The 20,985-nt window shown below is 39.8% G+C and overlaps 9 non-coding genes across 9 annotated transcripts; all 9 read left to right on the forward strand.

Moving 5' to 3' along the window:
• Positions 1–1,291: 1,291 nt before the first annotated feature.
• Positions 1,292–1,363, forward strand: TRNAD-GUC (transfer RNA aspartic acid (anticodon GUC)). Its single transcript has one exon. It is a non-coding gene; the product is annotated as a tRNA-Asp (tRNA).
• A 630-nt stretch (positions 1,364–1,993) lies between these two features.
• Positions 1,994–2,065, forward strand: TRNAD-GUC (transfer RNA aspartic acid (anticodon GUC)). Its single transcript has one exon. It is a non-coding gene; the product is annotated as a tRNA-Asp (tRNA).
• A 634-nt stretch (positions 2,066–2,699) lies between these two features.
• TRNAD-GUC (transfer RNA aspartic acid (anticodon GUC)) lies at positions 2,700–2,771 on the forward strand. The gene has a single exon. It is a non-coding gene; the product is annotated as a tRNA-Asp (tRNA).
• Positions 2,772–12,441: 9,670 nt separating this feature from the next.
• Positions 12,442–12,513, forward strand: TRNAD-GUC (transfer RNA aspartic acid (anticodon GUC)). Its single transcript has one exon. It is a non-coding gene; the product is annotated as a tRNA-Asp (tRNA).
• Positions 12,514–13,143: 630 nt separating this feature from the next.
• TRNAD-GUC (transfer RNA aspartic acid (anticodon GUC)) lies at positions 13,144–13,215 on the forward strand. The gene has a single exon. It is a non-coding gene; the product is annotated as a tRNA-Asp (tRNA).
• A 2,738-nt stretch (positions 13,216–15,953) lies between these two features.
• TRNAD-GUC (transfer RNA aspartic acid (anticodon GUC)) lies at positions 15,954–16,025 on the forward strand. Its single transcript has one exon. It is a non-coding gene; the product is annotated as a tRNA-Asp (tRNA).
• Positions 16,026–16,655: 630 nt separating this feature from the next.
• Positions 16,656–16,727, forward strand: TRNAD-GUC (transfer RNA aspartic acid (anticodon GUC)). Its single transcript has one exon. It is a non-coding gene; the product is annotated as a tRNA-Asp (tRNA).
• A 632-nt stretch (positions 16,728–17,359) lies between these two features.
• TRNAD-GUC (transfer RNA aspartic acid (anticodon GUC)) lies at positions 17,360–17,431 on the forward strand. The gene has a single exon. It is a non-coding gene; the product is annotated as a tRNA-Asp (tRNA).
• Positions 17,432–20,877: 3,446 nt separating this feature from the next.
• Positions 20,878–20,949, forward strand: TRNAD-GUC (transfer RNA aspartic acid (anticodon GUC)). The gene has a single exon. It is a non-coding gene; the product is annotated as a tRNA-Asp (tRNA).
• The last annotated feature ends 36 nt before the right edge of the window (positions 20,950–20,985 follow it).

Raw genomic sequence — 20,985 nt, forward strand, 5'->3', positions numbered from 1 at the left:
TTCTAACATTGTAAAATATATCTGTCATTATCCTTGCCTATTCCGATTGAGAAAAAAGGTTGAATTCACCGATGGACAAAATGCTTACTGATGTGTTAACTGAAACTCATAATATGCTCTGAATATTTCAATATGCACAGGCGTACCATCAAAAACACTTTACATCTGCATTCTCTTGGAAAATGAGATGAAGCAGTGGTGAATCCTAGGCTGCTGTTCCACTCGATTGGCACAATTTACAAGTAGAATGACTGCTTTTAGTTAGTAGTGACCCCTGGTGGCTAATAGTTATAAGCTGCAAATGGTAAAGTGAGCTGATTATATAGATATATATATATATAAATATATATATTGATAGTTAGAAAGATAGCTAGATAGACACATCGATAGATAGATATTTATTTCAATGAAATAATTTCTTGATAATACTGATTGTTTTTGGCAAGGAATTTCTGTATTGAAATATTTAGGAAAAAAGATGACTTGTCCTAACCAAAAGCAGCAAATCTGCCTATTACAATACTGTGAATTGATCGAGGGTATGCCTTAACCCCAAGGAGGTGAGTACTGTTTAACTGATGCCAATAAGTCCTCGTTAGTATAGTGGTCAGTATCCCCGCCTGTCACGCGGGAGACCGGGTTTCGATTCCCCGAGCGGGAGGCGATTCCTTTTATTCACACAATTAAATAAAATGATGAACTTTCTAACATTGTAAAATATATCTGTCATTATCCTTGCCTATTCCGATTGAGAAAAAAGGTTGAATTCACTGATGGACAAAATGCTTACTGATGTGTTAACTGAAATTCATAATATGCTCTGAATATTTCAATATGCACAGGCGTACCATCAAAAACACTTTACATCTGCATTCTCTTGGAAAATGAGATGAAGCAGTGGTGAATCCTAGGCTGCTGTTCCACTCGATTGGCACAATTTACAAGTAGAATGACTGCTTTTGGTTAGTAGTGACCCCTGGTGGCTAATAGTTATAAGCTGCAAATGGTAAAGTGAGCTGATTATATAGATATATATATATATAAATATATATATTGATAGTTAGAAAGATAGCTAGATAGACACATCGATAGATAGATATTTATTTCAATGAAATAATTTCTTTATAATACTGATTGTTTTTGGCAAGGAATTTCTGTATTGAAATATTTAGGAAAAAAGATGACTTGTCCTAACCAAAAGCAGCAAATCTGCCTATTACAATACTGTGAATTGATCGAGGGTATGCCTTAACCCCAAGGAGGTGAGCACTGTTTAACTGACGCCAATAAGTCCTCGTTAGTATAGTGGTCAGTATCCCCGCCTGTCACGCGGGAGACCGGGGTTCAATTCCCCGACAGGGAGGCGATTCCTTTTATTCACACAATTAAATAAAATGATGTACTTTCTAACATTGTAAAATATACCTGTCATTATCCATGCCTATTCCGATTGAGAAAAAAGGTTGAATTCAGTGATGGCCAAAATGCTTACTGATGTGTTAACTGAAATTCAGAATATGCTCTGAATATTTCAATATGCAGAGGCGTACTATCAAAAACACTTTACATCTGCATTCTCTTGGAAAATGAGATGAAGCAGAGGTGAATCCTAGGCTGCTGTTCCACTCGATTGGCACAATTTACAAGTAGAATGACTGCTTTTGGTTAGTAGTGACCCCTGGTGGCTAATAGTTATAAACTGCAAATGATAAAGTGAGCTGATTATATAGATATATATATATATAAATATATATATTGATAGTTAGAAAGATACCCAGATAGACAGATCGATAGATAGATATTTATTTCAATTAAATAATTTCTTGATAAAACTGATTGTTTTTGGCTAGGAATTTCTGTATTGTAATATTTAGGAAAAAAGATTACTTGTCCTAACCCAAAGCAGCAAATCTGCCTATTACAATACTGTGAATTGATCGAGGGTATGCCTTAACCCCAAGGAGGTGAGCACTGTTTAACTGATGCCAATAAGTCCTCGTTAGTATAGTGGTCAGTATCCCCGCCTGTCACGCGGGAGACCGGGGTTCAATTCCCCGACGGGGAGGCGATTCCTTTTATTCACACAATTAAATAAAATGATGTACTTTTTAACATTGTAAAATATATCTGTCATTATCCTTGCCTATTCCGATTGAGAAAAAAGGTTGAATTCACCGATGGACAAAATGCTTACTGATGTGTTAACTGAAATTCATAATATGCTCTGAATATTTCAATATGCACAGGCGTACCATCAAAAACACTTTACATCTGCATTCTCTTGGAAAATGAGATGAAGCAGTGGTGAATCCTAGGCTGCTGTTCCACTCGATTGGCACAATTTACAAGTAGAATGACTGCTTTTGGTTAGTAGTGACCCCTGGTGGCTAATAGTTATAAGCTGCAAATGGTAAAGTGAGCTGATTATATAGATATATATATATATATAAATATATATATATTGATAGATAGAAAGATAGCCAGATAGACAGATCGATAGATAGATATTTATTTCAATGAAATAATTTCTTGATAAAACTGATTGTTTTTGGCTAGGAATTTCTGTATTGTAGTATTTAGGAAAAAAGATTACTTGTCCTAACCAAAAGCAGCAAATCTGCCTATTACAATACTGTGAATTGATCGAGGGTATGCCTTAACCCCAAGGAGGTGAGCACTGTTTAACTGATGTGAATAAGTCCTTGTTAGTATAGTGGTCAGTATCCCCGCCTGTCACGTGGGAGACCGGGGTTCAATTCCCCGACAGGGAGGCGATTCCTTTTATTCACACAATTAAATTAAATGATGTACTTTCTAACATTGTAAAATATATCTGTCATTATCCTTGCCTATTCCGATTGAGAAAAAAAGGTTGAATTCACTGATGGCCAAAATGCTTACTGATGTTTTAACTGAAATTCAGAATATGCTCTGAATATTTCAATATGCACAGGCGTACCATCAAAAACACTTTACATCTGCATTCTCTTGGAAAATGAGATGAAGCAGTGGTGAATCCTAGGCTGCTGTTCCACTCGATTGGCACAATTTACAAGTAGAATGACTGCTTTTGGTTAGTAGTGACCCCTGGTGGCTAATAGTTATAAGCTGCAAATGGTAAAGTGAGCTGATTATATAGATATATAGATATATTCACTGAAAAAACCATAGGTTATAGACCATATATAGTTAGGAATTAGCATTTACAAAACCTTGAAAATTCACTGAAAAAACCATAGGTTATAGACCATATATAGTTAGGAATTAGCATTTAAAAAACCTTATTTTACTCACACAAAACCATTGAAATTCCATATATAGTTAGTTGCACTAACTATATATCGCGCACCTGCAATCCACTGCTGATGATGTCACATATTACATCATTCATGACATGGTCAGTGACATCACTGATGACATCACTGATGACATCTCAAATGACATCACTGATGACATCACTGATGACATCTCATTTGACATCAATGACCACATCACTGATGATATCATTCATGTGACAATACAATGCATCTCCTCACATTTTAATATAACCTCTGTTTCACCCAGTGTTAAATACAGAATATAATTTTTGAAACCATTGACACACCAATACTAGTTACTACATACGCACTCACTGATTCCTACGTCTACACACACCTTCACTCATTCACCCATACTATCATTCATACATACAATCACTCATCTTTACAACACTATCATATGCACTCATACACCTATACAGACACTCACAGTCTGCCACTCATCCATGGAGTTACTCACACACCTAGTCAGTCCTGTAAAGAATCAATGACACTTCCATTTTCTTGTCTATACAGTTAAACATAGAGCACCTTACATTTTCAAACATATACTAACACATACTTACCTTGTTATACAATCATTGATACAAGTACACATTGATCTGCACAGAGTCACACACCTCCCAGCCAGCCACACACACACTCAGTCTCCCATACAAATACTTGGACAATCAATCAGTAACCCATATAGTTAATCATATAGCTACTGATCAAAACATGCAGCAGTTTACAGAACAACAGACATAATGATGCACAAATTAAGACACTTTAGTCACTAACCCATGCACTCAGTGAGACACATTTAATCACTCACTCATGCATTCAGTCATGCACCTACTAAATCCTTTGTCCAGACACTTATACTTCCACTCATTCTTCAATATGTAAGACACATTTTAACTTTACAGAAACATACAGTCACTGGATGTTGTCATCAGTGATGTCATCAGTGATGTCATTTGAGATGTCATCAGTGATGTCATCAGTGATGTCACTGACCATGTCATGAATGATGTAATATGTGACATCATCAGCAGTGGATTGCAGGTGCGCGATATATAGTTAGTGCAACTAACTATATATGGAATTTCAATGGTTTTGTGTGAGTAAAATAAGGTTTTTTAAATGCTAATTCCTAACTATATATGGTCTATAACCTATGGTTTTTTCAGTGAATTTTCAAGGTTTTGTAAATGCTAATTCCTAACTATATATGGTCTATAACCTATGGTTTTTTCAGTGAATTTCAATGGTTTTTTAATAGCAAATATCATAAGCTGTCGAATGTCAAGTACGTGGTAAGTGAAAACATTTTCGTGTTTATGCACACTGATCTGCTTTGAATGGTGCCCCCCCCCCCTCATTTCTATTAGGAGTACTCTCTCTTTGCAGATAGTGAAAGGTAGTTAACGCAGGTCTTTGCCCCCATTGTAATCCGTCGTGCCTGCTTCTCTCTCCATTTGATTCATTGTTATCCAAGTATTTACTGTTTTAGAATTAGTTCTCTTTGGTTCATTCTCTATTTACAAACAAACACAGAGTCGCAATACTCTGTTTAGTCTTTGCAGATAACGAAAAATCGTGTAAAAAAAAAGAAAAGGAATCGAGCAAAATCAGTAGGCCACTAATGGGATCTCTTTTTGACCTCGCTAAAATAGAAACATTAGGAACAACCCCTCATGACAAATACAAAACTAGTGAGATGAACTGAACTCCACACAATGATGGCTGCAAAACAGCTCTGCTCCGCCACCCACCCCGCCCAAAATAACGATAAAGAACGGCTGCCATGATTGGTTGCGGAATGACCACGACGGAGCTACGAAATGGTGCTGCTCTCATGCTAACCCCAGCTTCAGTCTGAAACATCCAGAAACACTGTAGACTACCAATTCGATCAGTTCCGGTAGCGCCCCAATGTAACCCGGTAGAGAAGAACTAGCCCTCCCCTCTTTGACTGATGGTTCTTGTTGCCTGTCCCTTCTGTTGTCATTTAACAGAACTATTTAGCCTGCTGAAAGGGGTTGTGTTCCGACCGCTGGTTGGTGGAGACATTTTGACTATATTCTGTACCTGCGTTGTCGCGTAATGCGTCATATGACGCGCCGCGTTAGCGCATCCGGAAGTCATCCGGGGCGCGCAGCGCGTAACGTAAGCATAACAAGTCATGTGACTTGTTAATAAAACTTTTCATTGGTTCATTTTACTTTTCTTATTGTAATGATGAAAGGCTTGATCATATGACCTAAAAATTACGCTTTTCATTACTTCCGAACATTATTTTTTCTTAAATATATGTTATAATGTTCCAGGCTAATGTACTTTCCCGGAAATTTTACAACTGTCCTGCAAGTAAAATATATTCTTTTTTCGAGAAAAAGAGCGTTTCTTCGTCCCATGACGGAGCCGTTGAGCAAAAGAGGGTCGACCTGCTGTCTTAGTCGCCGATACGCCTGAATATGAGATTCTTATCGATCACTTTATGTTGCAGGAATAGAAAACACAACAGCCCTTGACCATTTATCTTTACTGCGTTCCTTCGTATTACACCTTTTACCCTTCATGTAATTGGTCTGCTTTATTTCACTTGCCTTTTAATGATTCTAAAACAGTGACTATTATTAAAAACTTTACCAATGTATATACTACTACCATGTTTTCTTTTAAAAACCTTTATTGTGAAAATTTCATTATACAAATACGAGCCTATAACCACGTGGGCCGGCCACGGAGCAAACTGTAATCGTATATGACAAATAGACATTTACACTGTAGAGGAACGTAACGGGCGGGCCATTAGGTTGCAAGAACTAAGGTGTCTAACAGTTACGGAATCGGTGGACGTACATTTTATAATTAAAATACGACAGGGCCAGTTACAATAAAATTATCTAGATATACATTTGCGGGCAAGTACCATGGGTGACGTTAATTCGAACTTTCAACAGTACAGTAATCAATAACACATCAGAACTTAATATCAATAGGGATGTCGAAATATTCAATCAATTCTCGTCCCCGCCCGCCATGTGCTTCAAAACTGCATACGTATCTCGTGATTTCAAGGTTCTGCAACCAGTACACAACAAGGAGTTACGAGTCCCATTTATTCTGGCGCCATTTTGGGCGAGGACGGGCAGGTCCAGGATATAGTCAAAATGTCTCTACCAACCATCGACTATGATGATGTTCATATGCTGTATTTATTAGAGTAACACTCAGATGTCCACATGAAATAAATTTGCCACAATCTAAACATGTCATTTTAATCTTTCCAAATTTCTTCTAAATATTTGGGACCGTTTCCCTTGCCTCTGAAGCTCTCAGTGCCACTTCTTTGATGAATGTACTAGCAGGTCAGGGGTTCTCCTCCAAATCTCTCTTTTATGCAGCACTATAATTAATTGTTGCCACCTCTCCATATGACGATGCATGGTATAGTTACCACAACTATATTTTTTTTCGGTTCCTCTAGAGAGTTCATCGTGGCAGATGAAGCGTGTAACGTACCGGGCATTTACCTTTTTTTGCATGTACAGGAAAGGAAAAAAAAATCGAGCGTCCGAGTTCTAAGGTGTCCCAGGGCCATTTTAGTGGACCAGGCCCAAATCCAAAGAACAGGCCGCCATTTTGAGAGTCCTGTTGCAGCCGCCTGTCGCTGTAGCATCAAGAGCAGCCGAAACTCAGCTGAATGGCAACTGAAACGGTAAAGGGGCGCCCCACTACAGCAGACGAGCCAGGCCCAAATCCAAAGAACTGCTGTCTCACAGGCTAATGGGGCGACCCACGCCGAGTTTCAGCATTGTAGGATGACCACACAAGTACAGCAACTTGCTAGACATCACCTCGGTGCCATCCGGATCTCGGCGCCCCACTGCAGATGAAGTGCCTCTCAACTATGAAACCACCACGGTGACATCCGGATCTTGGCGCGTTGTGCTGCCTTCGGCCTATTCGCACATCGGTCCGCTACTGACGCCATCTCACAGGCTAATGGGGCGACCCACGCCGAGTTTCAGCATTGTAGGATGACCACACCAGTACAGCAACTTGCTAGACATCACCTCGGTGCCATCCGGATCTCGGCGCCCCACTGCAGATGAAGTGCCTCTCAACTATGAAACCACCACGGTGACATCCGGATCTTGGCGCGTTGTGCTGCCTTCGGCCTATTCGCACATCGGTCCGCTACTGACGCCATCTCACAGGCTAATGGGGCGACCCACGCCGAGTTTCAGCATTGTAGGATGACCACACCAGTACAGCAACTTGCTAGACATCACCTCGGTGCCATCCGGATCTCGGCGCCCCACTGCAGATGAAGTGCCTCTCAACTATGAAACCACCACGGTGACATCCGGATCTTGGCGCGTTGTGCTGCCTTCGGCCTATTCGCACATCGGTCCGCTACTGACGCCATCTCACAGGCTAATGGGGTGACCCACGCCGAGTTTCAGCATTGTAGGATGACCACACCAACTTGCTAGACATCACCTCAGTGCCATCCGAATCTTGGCATCTCAACGCCTAGTGGTATCTTCCATACAAAAAATATTGTTACGCTGCCTTTGGCCCCATTCGCACATCAGTCCGCAACTTAGACATCACCTCGGTGCCATCCGGATCTTGGCATCTCAGCGCCTTGTGGTGTCAGTCAGAAAATATTGTTGTGCTGCCTTCGGCCTATTCGCACATCGGTCCGCTACTGACGCCATCTCACAGGCCAACGGGGCGCCCCACGCCGACTTTCAGCATTGTAGGATGGCCACACCAGTACCACAACTTGCAAGACACCACCTCGGTGCCATCCGGATCTTGGCATCTCAGCGCCTTGTGGTCTCTTCTACACCGGAAATATAGTAGAAAATATTGTTGCGCTGCCTTTGGCCCCATTCACACATCAGTCCGCTACTGACACCATCTCACAGGCCAACGGGGCGCCCCACGCCGACTTTCAACATTGTAGGATGGCCACAGAAGTGCGACAACTTACTAGACACCACCTCGGTGCCATCCGGATCTTGGCGCGTTGTGCTGCCTTCGGCCTATTCGCACATCGGTCCGCTACTGACGCAAACTCACAGGCCAACGGGGCGCCCCACGCCGACTTTCAGCATTGTAGGATGGCCACACCAGTGCGGCAACTTCCTACACACCACCTCGGTGCCATCCGGATCTTGGCGCGTAGTGAAGCTGCAGCAGCTGCAAATAAGCTTCAGACAGTGTTACAACCGCTGCTCAGAACTCTCAACTATGACACCACCTCGATGCCATCCGGATCTTGGCGCGTTGTATTGCCTTCGGCCTATTCGCACATCGGTCCGCTACTGACGCCGCCTCACGTGCCAACGTATTTTCTCCGCATTTTATACCCTATGCCGCATAACAGGTCATGTGACTTGTTTATAAAACTTTTCATTGGTTCATTTTACTTTTGGTTTCCTAATGATGGAAGGCTTGATCATATGACCTAAAAACAACACTTTTCATTGGATGAAAACTTTTTTTTTCCCCCAAACGATGAAAGCCCCACCTTGTTTCTGGATGTTTCAGACTGAAGCTGGCGTCACCATGAGAGCACCACCATCTCGTAGCTCCGTCGTGGTCATTCCGCGAGCAATCATGGCAGCCGCTCCCCACCAGAAGCCTGCAGGAGTCGGGGCCCCCAAAACTTTTGATGAATTCTCAAGGCGGAGGGGACGCTTTCGAGAATGGGGTCCAAGACCTAGCAGACAAGCGTCCGATTTCCAAGGTGTCCCAGGGCCATTTCAGTGGACCAGGCCCAAAAAGGAAACAGCCTGCCGCCATTTTGAGAGTCCTGTGACAGCCGCCTATCGCTGCACCGCAAGAGTGGGCGCAACTCAGCTGAATGGCGGATTTTGACACAGTGGACCAAAAGCGGACGGAATGGCAACTGAAACGGTAAAGGGGCGCCCCACTACAACAGACGAGACTCCACCTGGAGAGGCCCGTTCACGCCGCCTCCCCCGGGGCGCTCCACGCCGTTATTCGGAGCAGCATTGTAGGATACCAAAACCAGTGCGGCAACTTACTGGACATCACCTTGGTGCCATCGTTCTGCTGCCTTGGAACTATTCGCACAACAGTTTGCTACTGATGACCCACCCCCCGCGACGCCCCACGCCGTTATTTGCTGGGTGGCAACTTACTAGACATCACTTTTGTGTCATCTAGATTTCGGCGCGTTCTGCTGCCTTGGAACTATTCGCACAACAGTTTGCTACTGATCACCCACCCCCCGCGACGCCCCACGCCGGAAATCTGGACGTTGTGCTGCGTTGGGACTATTCGCACAGCCGACCGCTACTTCGTTGTTTTTCTCTAAAAATGTTTATATGTTATTACTATTTTTGTTTTCTTGTATATATTTATAAATTATTAAAGTTTTATAATCTTACTACTTTGTCGGAGTGCTATATATTTTTAATGTGACACATAATTGTAAAAACTTTGATGTACAAAGAGTCATCCCTGGAATCTTCCGCTTCACGCTCGGTCCCCTCCCCAATCACAATACAGAATGGTTTTCAGATAATAGCAACGCTTCTGCTGTGACGGATCTCATCGAGTGTGGGCCTTGATCTACTATAACTCCTTTGAAGACGGGTGATTCTTTACAGCTGTGGCCATAAACTACATCTGCAGGGCTAGCTGATAGCCTAGGACCGGCCTGGACAATCGGACACAGAGGAAAAGGAGTGTCAGAGGGTGCGGTAGTGAATAGGGCGAAAGGGAGGTGTCGGGCGGGCACAGGGTGTGATTCTCAGGGAAGAACAGCGCAGATGGGGGGAGGTTTATTACCCATGCATAAAACAGAGAGCGGGGGTGACCACTGCCTGGGGGAGATGCTTGCGAGGGTGGGGAGCCATGCTAAGGATCGACAGCGTTCACAGAGTGGATCTGGTCAAGGCATCTAAAATGGCTGCCGTGCACGACAAAAGTGTGGCATTTGAAAAAAGACAAGATGGCGCACACAATGTTTTTCAACAATTCCTGATTTCCTTCGAATCGAACGTTAACAGACGTTGGGGCATATTACCAAAGTTAAGCGATATTTATCCCTAACGATGCATTGCAAAGATTTTTTTACCGTCAGAAATTATCGCAGATAAACCTTGCTATTATCAAGGTTTATCGCAAATACGATAAAAAACGAGCGCAATGCATTAATGTCGCTGAAAACTCCGCGATATTCATGCATTACCGAGCTAATGCTCTTAGCCATGTTATCCACCTCCCATTGGATAACATGGCTAAGAACTGCTCAGGGCAGCTGTTACTTTTTGGAGATATTCGCGCTTATCTCGAATATTTCCAAAAGTTGATAATAGGAGATAGCGATGTTAGCGACTGTTTCCAGTCGCTAACATCTTGGCATGCCCACTTTGCATGTCATTAGTGATAAATATCACTCACATGCAAAGTGGGACCCAAGATGGTCGCTATCTCCTACTAGCCGTCGCTAACTGGTGTTAGCAACAGCTAGGTAATACACATATAATTTTATCTCCGCGAAGCGGAGCGCTGTTACAGATATATATCTTGTTTTTGAACGTTAATTTCTCAAAATGCACTGAAGCACATATATTGAGACATAGCAAAGGCACATCGGGCTACCAGTCCCTAATATTTTACCAAGTTTCGTGCAAATCCATTCAGCCGTTCGATTATTATTATTATTATTTTTTTTTGCCCCGCGGGGCCCTTTTAAAACCTCCACATCAAACCTAGGGGGTCAGCGAGGATCTACTATGCCCCCTTATGGTCATCAGCCGTTCGATTATTATTATTATTTTTTTTTTTGCCCCGCGGGGCCCTTTTAAAACCTCCACATCAAACCTAGGGGGTCAGCGAGGATCTACTATGCCCCCTTATGGTCATTTGCCCCTTCGCTTTGGCCTCCTCTTGTCTCTCGATCCTACCGAGAGACAAGATGGCGGCCGCTACGTACTGTTTGGAATGTTTACAGACACCGGAGAGCCAATCAGCTTCGCTTCGCAAAGCTCCGTAACGCGAAAAGTACGCGAAGCGGTGCGCTGTTACAGATATATATCTTTTTTTGAACGTTAATTTCTCAAAATCCACTGAAGCACATATATTGAGACCTAGCAAAGGCACATCGGGCTACCAGTCCCTACAATTTTGCCAAGTTTCGTGCAAATCCATTCAGCCGTTCGATTATTATTATTATTATTTTTTTTTGCCCCGCGGGGCCCTTTTAAAACCTCCACATCAAACCTAGGGGGTCAGCGAGGATCTACTATGCCCCCTTATAGTTATTTCCCCCTTTGTTTTGACCTCCTCTTGTCTCTCGATCCTACCGAGAGACAAGATGGCGGCCGCTACGGACTGTTTGGAATGTTGACAGACGCCGGAGAACCAATCAGCTTCGCTTCACAAAGCTCCGTTGCGCGAAAAGTCCGCGAACCAGAGCGCTAACCGGTCCGCTGTTACAGATATATATCTTTTTTTAAACGTTAATTTCTCAAAATCCACTGGAGCACATATATTGAGACCTACAAAAGGCACATCGGGCTACCAGTCCCTACAATTTTGCCAAGTTTCGTGCAAATCCATTCAGCCGTTCGGGCTAAAAGTGAGGCCAACCGCCCTATGGAAAACTCAATGTTAAAAACACGTTTTGGGACCCCCCTTTTTTCTCGGCCCCCACTGGACGAACCCCCCCCAAATTTTCAAGGGCTACTCAGAAACAAAATGTGCCATTTTCCTGAAAATTTCAGCCGATTCCGTCCACAAACGCCAAAGTTATTAGACATAGAATTTTCAAAAAACCCATAGAGAAAAAATCCTAACTATATATACCTACTGGCGACCGCCAGTAGGTAATATATATAAATATATATATTGATAGTTAGAAAGATAGCTAGATAGACAGATCGATAGATAGATATTTATTTCAATGAAATCATTTCTTGATAATACTGATTGTTTTTGGCTAGGAATTTCTGTATTGAAATATTTAGGAAAAAAGATGACTTGTCCTAACCAAAAGCAGCAAATCTGCCTATTACAATACTGTGAATTGATCGAGGGTATGCCTTAACCCCAAGGAGGTGAGCACTGTTTAACTGATGCCAATATGTCCTCGTTAGTATAGTGGTCAGTATCCCCGCCTGTCACGTGGGAGACCGGGGTTCAATTCCCCGACGGGGAGGCTATTCCTTTTATTCACACAATTAAATAAAATGATGTACTTTCTAACATTGTAAAATATATCTGTCATTATCCTTGCCTATTCCGATTGAGAAAAAAGGTTGAATTCACCGATGGACAAAATGCTTACTGATGTGTTAACTGAAATTCATAATATGCTCTGAATATTTCAATATGCACAGGCGTACCATCAAAAACACTTTACATCTGCATTCTCTTGGAAAATGAGATAAAGCAATGGTGAATCCTAGGCTGCTGTTCCACTCGATTGGCACAATTTACAAGTAGAATGACTGCTTTTAGTTAGTAGTGACCCCTGGTGGCTAATAGTTATAAGCTGCAAATGGTAAAGTGAGCTGATTATATAGATATATATATATATAAATATATATATTGATAGTTAGAAAGATAGCTAGATAGACACATCGATAGATAGATATTTATTTCAATGAAATAATTTCTTGATAATACTGATTGTTTTTGGCAAGGAATTTCTGTATTGAAATATTTAGGAAAAAAGATGACTTGTCCTAACCAAAAGCAGCAAATCTGCCTATTACAATACTGTGAATTGATCGAGGGTATGCCTTAACCCCAAGGAGGTGAGCACTGCTTAACTGATGCCAATAAGTCCTCGTTAGTATAGTGGTCAGTATCCCCGCCTGTCAAGCGGGAGACCGGGTTTCGATTCCCCGATGGGGAGGCGATTCCTTTTATTCACACAATTAAATAAAATGATGAACTTTCTAACATTGTAAAATATATCTGTCATTATCCTTGCCTATTCCGATTGAGAAAAAAGGTTGAATTCACTGATGGACAAAATGCTTACTGATGTGTTAACTGAAATTCATAATATGCTCTGAATATTTCAATATGCACAGGCGTACCATCAAAAACACTTTACATCTGCATTCTCTTGGAAAATGAGATGAAGCAGTGGTGAATCCTAGGCTGCTGTTCCACTCGATTGGCACAATTTACAAGTAGAATGACTGCTTTTGGTTAGTAGTGACCCCTGGTGGCTAATAGTTATAAGCTGCAAATGGTAAAGTGAGCTGATTATATAGATATATATATATATATAAATATATATATTGATAGTTAGAAAGATAGCTAGATAGACAGATCGATAGATAGATATTTATTTCAATGAAATAATTTCTTGATAATACTGATTGTTTTTGGCTAGGAATTTCTGTATTGAAATATTTAGGAAAAAAGATGACTTGTCCTAACCAAAAGCAGCAAATCTGCCTATTACAATACTGTGAATTGATCGAGGGTATGCCTTAACCCCAAGGAGGTGAGCACTGTTTAACTGATGCCAATATGTCCTCGTTAGTATAGTGGTCAGTATCCCCGCCTGTCACGTGGTAGACCGGGGTTCAATTCCCCGACGGGGAGGCTATTCCTTTTATTCACACAATTAAATAAAATGATGTACTTTCTAACATTGTAAAATATATCTGTCATTATCCTTGCCTATTCCGATTGAGAAAAAAGGTTGAATTCACCGATGGACAAAATGCTTACTGATGTGTTAACTGAAATTCATAATATGCTCTGAATATTTCAATATGCACAGGCGTACCATCAAAAACACTTTACATCTGCATTCTCTTGGAAAATGAGATGAAGCAGTGGTGAATCCTAGGCTGCTGTTCCACTCGATTGGCACAATTTACAAGTAGAATGACTGCTTTTAGTTAGTAGTGACCCCTGGTGGCTAATAGTTATAAGCTGCAAATGGTAAAGTGAGCTGATTATATAGATATATAGATATATAAATATATATATTGATAGTTAGAAAGATAGCTAGATAGACACATCGATAGATAGATATTTATTTCAATGAAATAATTTCTTTATAATACTGATTGTTTTTGGCAAGGAATTTCTGTATTGAAATATTTAGGAAAAAAGATGACTTGTCCTAACCAAAAGCAGCAAATCTGCCTATTACAATACTGTGAATTGATCGAGGGTATGCCTTAACCCCAAGGAGGTGAGCACTGTTTAACTGATGCCAATAAGTCCTCGTTAGTATTGTGGTCAGTATCCCCGCCTGTCACGCAGGAGACCGGGTTTTGATTCCCCGATGGGGAGGCGATTCCTTTTATTCACACAATTAAATAAAATGATGAACTTTCTAACATTGTAAAATATATCTGTCATTATCCTTGCCTATTCCGATTGAGAAAAAAGGTTGAATTCACCGATGGACAAAATGCTTACTGATGTGTTAACTGAAATTCATAATATGCTCTGAATATTTCAATATGCACAGGCGTACCATCAAAAACACTTTACATCTGCATTCTCATGGAAAATGAGATGAAGCAGTGGTGAATCCTAGGCTGCTGTTCCACTCGATTGGCACAATTTACAAGTAGAATGACTGCTTTTGGTTAGTAGTGACCCCTGGTGGCTAATAGTTATAAGCTGCAAATGGTAAAGTGAGCTGATTATATAGATATATATATATATAAATATATATATTGATAGTTAGAAAGATAGCTAGATAGACAGATCGATAGATAGATATTTATTTCAATGAAATAATTTCTTGATAATACTGATTGTTTTTGGCTAGGAATTTCTGTATTGAAATATTTAGGAAAAAAGATGACTTGTCCTAACCAAAAGCAGCAAATCTGCCTATTACAATACTGTGAATTGATCGAGGGTATGCCTTAACCCCAAGGAGGTGAGCACTGTTTAACTGATGCCAATAAGTCCTCGTTAGTATTGTGGTCAGTATCCCCGCCTGTCACGCAGGAGACCGGGTTTTGATTCCCCGATGGGGAGGCGATTCCTTTTATTCACACAATTAAATAAAATGATGAACTTTCTAACATTGTAAAATATATCTGTCATTATCCTTGCCTATTCCGATTGAGAAAAAAGGTTGAATTCACTGATGGACAAAATGCTTACTGATGTGTTAACTGAAATTCATAATATGCTCTGAATATTTCAATATGCACAGGCGTACCATCAAAAACACTTTACATCTGCATTCTCATGGAAAATGAGATGAAGCAGTGGTGAATCCTAGGCTGCTGTTCCACTCGATTGGCACAATTTACAAGTAGAATGACTGCTTTTGGTTAGTAGTGACCCCTGGTGGCTAATAGTTATAAGCTGCAAATGGTAAAGTGAGCTGATTATATAGATATATATATATATAAATATATATATTGATAGTTAGAAAGATAGCTAGATAGACAGATCGATAGATAGATATTTATTTCAATGAAATCATTTCTTGATAATACTGATTGTTTTTGGCTAGGAATTTCTGTATTGAAATATTTAGGAAAAAAGATGACTTGTCCTAACCAAAAGCAGCAAATCTGCCTATTACAATACTGTGAATTGATCGAGGGTATGCCTTAACCCCAAGGAGGTGAGCACTGTTTAACTGATGCCAATATGTCCTCGTTAGTATAGTGGTCAGTATCCCCGCCTGTCACGTGGGAGACCGGGGTTCAATTCCCCGACGGGGAGGCTATTCCTTTTATTCACACAATTAAATAAAATGATGTACTTTCTAACATTGTAAAATATATCTGTCATTATCCTTGCCTATTCCGATTGAGAAAAAAGGTTGAATTCACCGATGGACAAAATGCTTACTGATGTGTTAACTGAAATTCATAATATGCTCTGAATATTTCAATATGCACAGGCGTACCATCAAAAACACTTTACATCTGCATTCTCTTGGAAAATGAGATGAAGCAATGGTGAATCCTAGGCTGCTGTTCCACTCGATTGGCACAATTTACAAGTAGAATGACTGCTTTTAGTTAGTAGTGACCCCTGGTGGCTAATAGTTATAAGCTGCAAATGGTAAAGTGAGCTGATTATATAGATATATATATATATAAATATATATATTGATAGTTAGAAAGATAGCTAGATAGACACATCGATAGATAGATATTTATTTCAATGAAATAATTTCTTGATAATACTGATTGTTTTTGGCAAGGAATTTCTGTATTGAAATATTTAGGAAAAAAGATGACTTGTCCTAACCAAAAGCAGCAAATCTGCCTATTACAATACTGTGAATTGATCGAGGGTATGCCTTAACCCCAAGGAGGTGAGCACTGTTTAACTGATGCCAATAAGTCCTCGTTAGTACAGTGGTCAGTATCCCCGCCTGTCACGCGGGAGACCGGGTTTCGATTCCCCGATGGGGAGGCGATTCCTTTTATTCACACAATTAAATAAAATGATGAACTTTCTAACATTGTAAAATATATCTGTCATTATCCTTGCCTATTCCGATTGAGAAAAAAGGTTGAATTCACTGATGGACAAAATGCTTACTGATGTGTTAACTGAAATTCATAATATGCTCTGAATATTTCAATATGCACAGGCGTACCATCAAAAACACTTTACATCTGCATTCTCTTGGAAAATGAGATGAAGCAGTGGTGAATCCTAGGCTGCTGTTCCACTCGATTGGCACAATTTACAAGTAGAATGACTGCTTTTGGTTAGTAGTGACCCCTGGTGGCTAATAGTTATAAGCTGCAAATGGTAAAGTGAGCTGATTATATAGATATATATATATATATAAATATATATATTGATAGTTAGAAAGATAGCTAGATAGACAGATCGATAGATAGATATTTATTTCAATGAAATAATTTCTTGATAATACTGATTGTTTTTGGCTAGGAATTTCTGTATTGAAATATTTAGGAAAAAAGATGACTTGTCCTAACCAAAAGCAGCACATCTGCCTATTACAATACTGTGAATTGATCGAGGGTATGCCTTAACCCCAAGGAGGTGAGCACTGTTTAACTGATGCCAATAAGTCCTCGTTAGTACAGTGGTCAGTATCCCCGCCTGTCACGCGGGAGACCGGGTTTCGATTCCCCGATGGGGAGGCGATTCCTTTTATTCACACAATTAAATAAAATGATGAACTTTCTAACATTGTAAAATATATCTGTCATTATCCTTGCCTATTCCGATTGAGAAAAAAGGTTGAATTCACTGATGGACAAAATGCTTACTGATGTGTTAACTGAAATTCATAATATGCTCTGAATATTTCAATATGCACAGGCGTACCATCAAAAACACTTTACATCTGCATTCTCTTGGAAAATGAGATGAAGCAGTGGTGAATCCTAGGCTGCTGTTCCACTCGATTGGCACAATTTACAAGTAGAATGACTGCTTTTGGTTAGTAGTGACCCCTGGTGGCTAATAGTTATAAGCTGCAAATGGTAAAGTGAGCTGATTATATAGATATATATATATATATAAATATATATATTGATAGTTAGAAAGATAGCTAGATAGACAGATCGATAGATAGATATTTATTTCAATGAAATAATTTCTTGATAATACTGATTGTTTTTGGCTAGGAATTTCTGTATTGAAATATTTAGGAAAAAAGATGACTTGTCCTAACCAAAAGCAGCACATCTGCCTATTACAATACTGTGAATTGATCGAGGGTATGCCTTAACCCCAAGGAGGTGAGCACTGTTTAACTGATGTCAATAAGTCCTCGTTAGTATAGTGGTCAGTATCCCCGCCTGTCACGCGGGAGACCGGGGTTCAATTGCCCGACAGGGAGGCGATTCCTTTTATTCACACAATTAAATAAAATGATGTACTTTCTAACATTGTAAAATATATCTGTCATTATCCTTGCCTATTCCGATTGAGAAAAAAGGTTGAATTCACTGATGGCCAAAATGCTTACTGATGTGTTAACTGAAATTCAGAATATGCTCTGAATATCTCAATATGCACAGGCGTACCATCAAAAACACTTTACATCTGCATTCTCTTGGAAAATGAGATGAAGCAGTGGTGAATCCTAGGCTGCTGTTCCACTCGATTGGCACAATTTACAAGTAGAATGACTGCTTTTGGTTAGTAGTGACCCCTGGTGGCTAATAGTTATAAGCTGCAAATGGTAAAGTGAGCTGATTATATAGATATATATATATATAAATATATATATTGATAGTTAGAAAGATAGCTAGATAGACAGATCGATAGATAGATATTTATTTCAATGAAATAATTTCTTGATAATACTGATTGTTTTTGGCTAGGAATTTCTGTATTGAAATATTTAGGAAAAAAGATGACTTGTCCTAACCAAAAGCAGCAAATCTGCCTATTACAATACTGTGAATTGATCGAGGGTATGCCTTAACCCCAAGGAGGTGAGCACTGTTTAACTGATGCCAATAAGTCCTCGTTAGTATTGTGGTCAGTATCCCCGCCTGTCACGCAGGAGACCGGGTTTTGATTCCCCGATGGGGAGGCGATTCCTTTTATTCACACAATTAAATAAAATGATGAACTTTCTAACATTGTAAAATATATCTGTCATTATCCTTGCCTATTCCGATTGAGAAAAAAGGTTGAATTCACTGATGGACAAAATGCTTACTGATGTGTTAACTGAAATTCATAATATGCTCTGAATATTTCAATATGCACAGGCGTACCATCAAAAACACTTTACATCTGCATTCTCATGGAAAATGAGATGAAGCAGTGGTGAATCCTAGGCTGCTGTTCCACTCGATTGGCACAATTTACAAGTAGAATGACTGCTTTTGGTTAGTAGTGACCCCTGGTGGCTAATAGTTATAAGCTGCAAATGGTAAAGTGAGCTGAATATATAGATATATATATATATAAATATATATATTGATAGTTAGAAAGATAGCTAGATAGACACATCGATAGATAGATATTTATTTCAATGAAATAATTTCTTTATAATACTGATTGTTTTTGGCTAGGAATTTCTGTATTGAAATATTTAGGAAAAAAGATGACTTGTCCTAACCAAAAGCAGCAAATCTGCCTATTACAATACTGTGAATTGATCGAGGGTATGCCTTAACCCCAAGGAGGTGAGCACTGTTTAACTGACGCCAATAAGTTCTCGTTAGTATAGTGGTCAGTATCCCCGCCTGTCACGCGGGAGACCGGGGTTCAATTCCCCGACAGGGAGGCGATTCCTTTTATTCACACAATTAAATAAAATGATGTACTTTCTAACATTGTAAAATATACCTGTCATTATCCATGCCTATTCCGATTGAGAAAAAAGGTTGAATTCAGTGATGGCCAAAATGCTTACTGATGTGTTAACTGAAATTCAGAATATGCTCTGAATATTACAATATGCAGAGGCGTACTATCAAAAACACTTTACATCTGCATTCTCTTGGAAAATGAGATGAAGCAGAGGTGAATCCTAGGCTGCTGTTCCACTCGATTGGCACAATTTACAAGTAGAATGACTGCTTTTGGTTAGTAGTGACCCCTGGTGGCTAATAGTTATAAGCTGCAAATGATAAAGTGAGCTGATTATATAGATATATATATATATAAATATATATATTGATAGTTAGAAAGATACCCAGATAGACAGATCGATAGATAGATATTTATTTCAATTAAATAATTTCTTGATAAAACTGATTGTTTTTGGCTAGGAATTTCTGTATTGAAATATTTAGGAAAAAAGATGACTTGTCCTAACCAAAAGCAGCAAATCTGCCTATTACAATACTGTGAATTGATCGAGGGTATGCCTTAACCCCAAGGAGGTGAGCACTGTTTAACTGATGCCAATATGTCCTCGTTAGTATAGTGGTCAGTATCCCCGCCTGTCACGTGGTAGACCGGGGTTCAATTCCCCGACGGGGAGGCTATTCCTTTTATTCACACAATTAAATAAAATGATGTACTTTCTAACATTGTAAAATATATCTGTCATTATCCTTGCCTATTCCGATTGAGAAAAAAGGTTGAATTCACCGATGGACAAAATGCTTACTGATGTGTTAACTGAAATTCATAATATGCTCTGAATATTTCAATATGCACAGGCGTACCATCAAAAACACTTTACATCTGCATTCTCTTGGAAAATGAGATGAAGCAGTGGTGAATCCTAGGCTGCTGTTCCACTCGATTGGCACAATTTACAAGTAGAATGACTGCTTTTAGTTAGTAGTGACCCCTGGTGGCTAATAGTTATAAGCTGCAAATGGTAAAGTGAGCTGATTATATAGATATATAGATATATATATATAAATATATATATTGATAGTTAGAAAGATAGCTAGATAGACAGATCGATAGATAGATATTTATTTCAATGAAATCATTTCTTGATAATACTGATTGTTTTTGGCTAGGAATTTCTGTATTGAAATATTTAGGAAAAAAGATGACTTGTCCTAACCAAAAGCAGCAAATCTGCCTATTACAATACTGTGAATTGATCGAGGGTATGCCTTAACCCCAAGGAGGTGAGCACTGTTTAACTGATGCCAATATGTCCTCGTTAGTATAGTGGTCAGTATCCCCGCCTGTCACGTGGGAGACCGGGGTTCAATTCCCCGACGGGGAGGCTATTCCTTTTATTCACACAATTAAATAAAATGAT

This window comes from Lissotriton helveticus, chromosome 1_2 (genome assembly GCF_964261635.1).
Source record: "Lissotriton helveticus chromosome 1_2, aLisHel1.1, whole genome shotgun sequence".
Taxonomy (NCBI): Eukaryota; Metazoa; Chordata; class Amphibia; order Caudata; family Salamandridae; genus Lissotriton; species Lissotriton helveticus.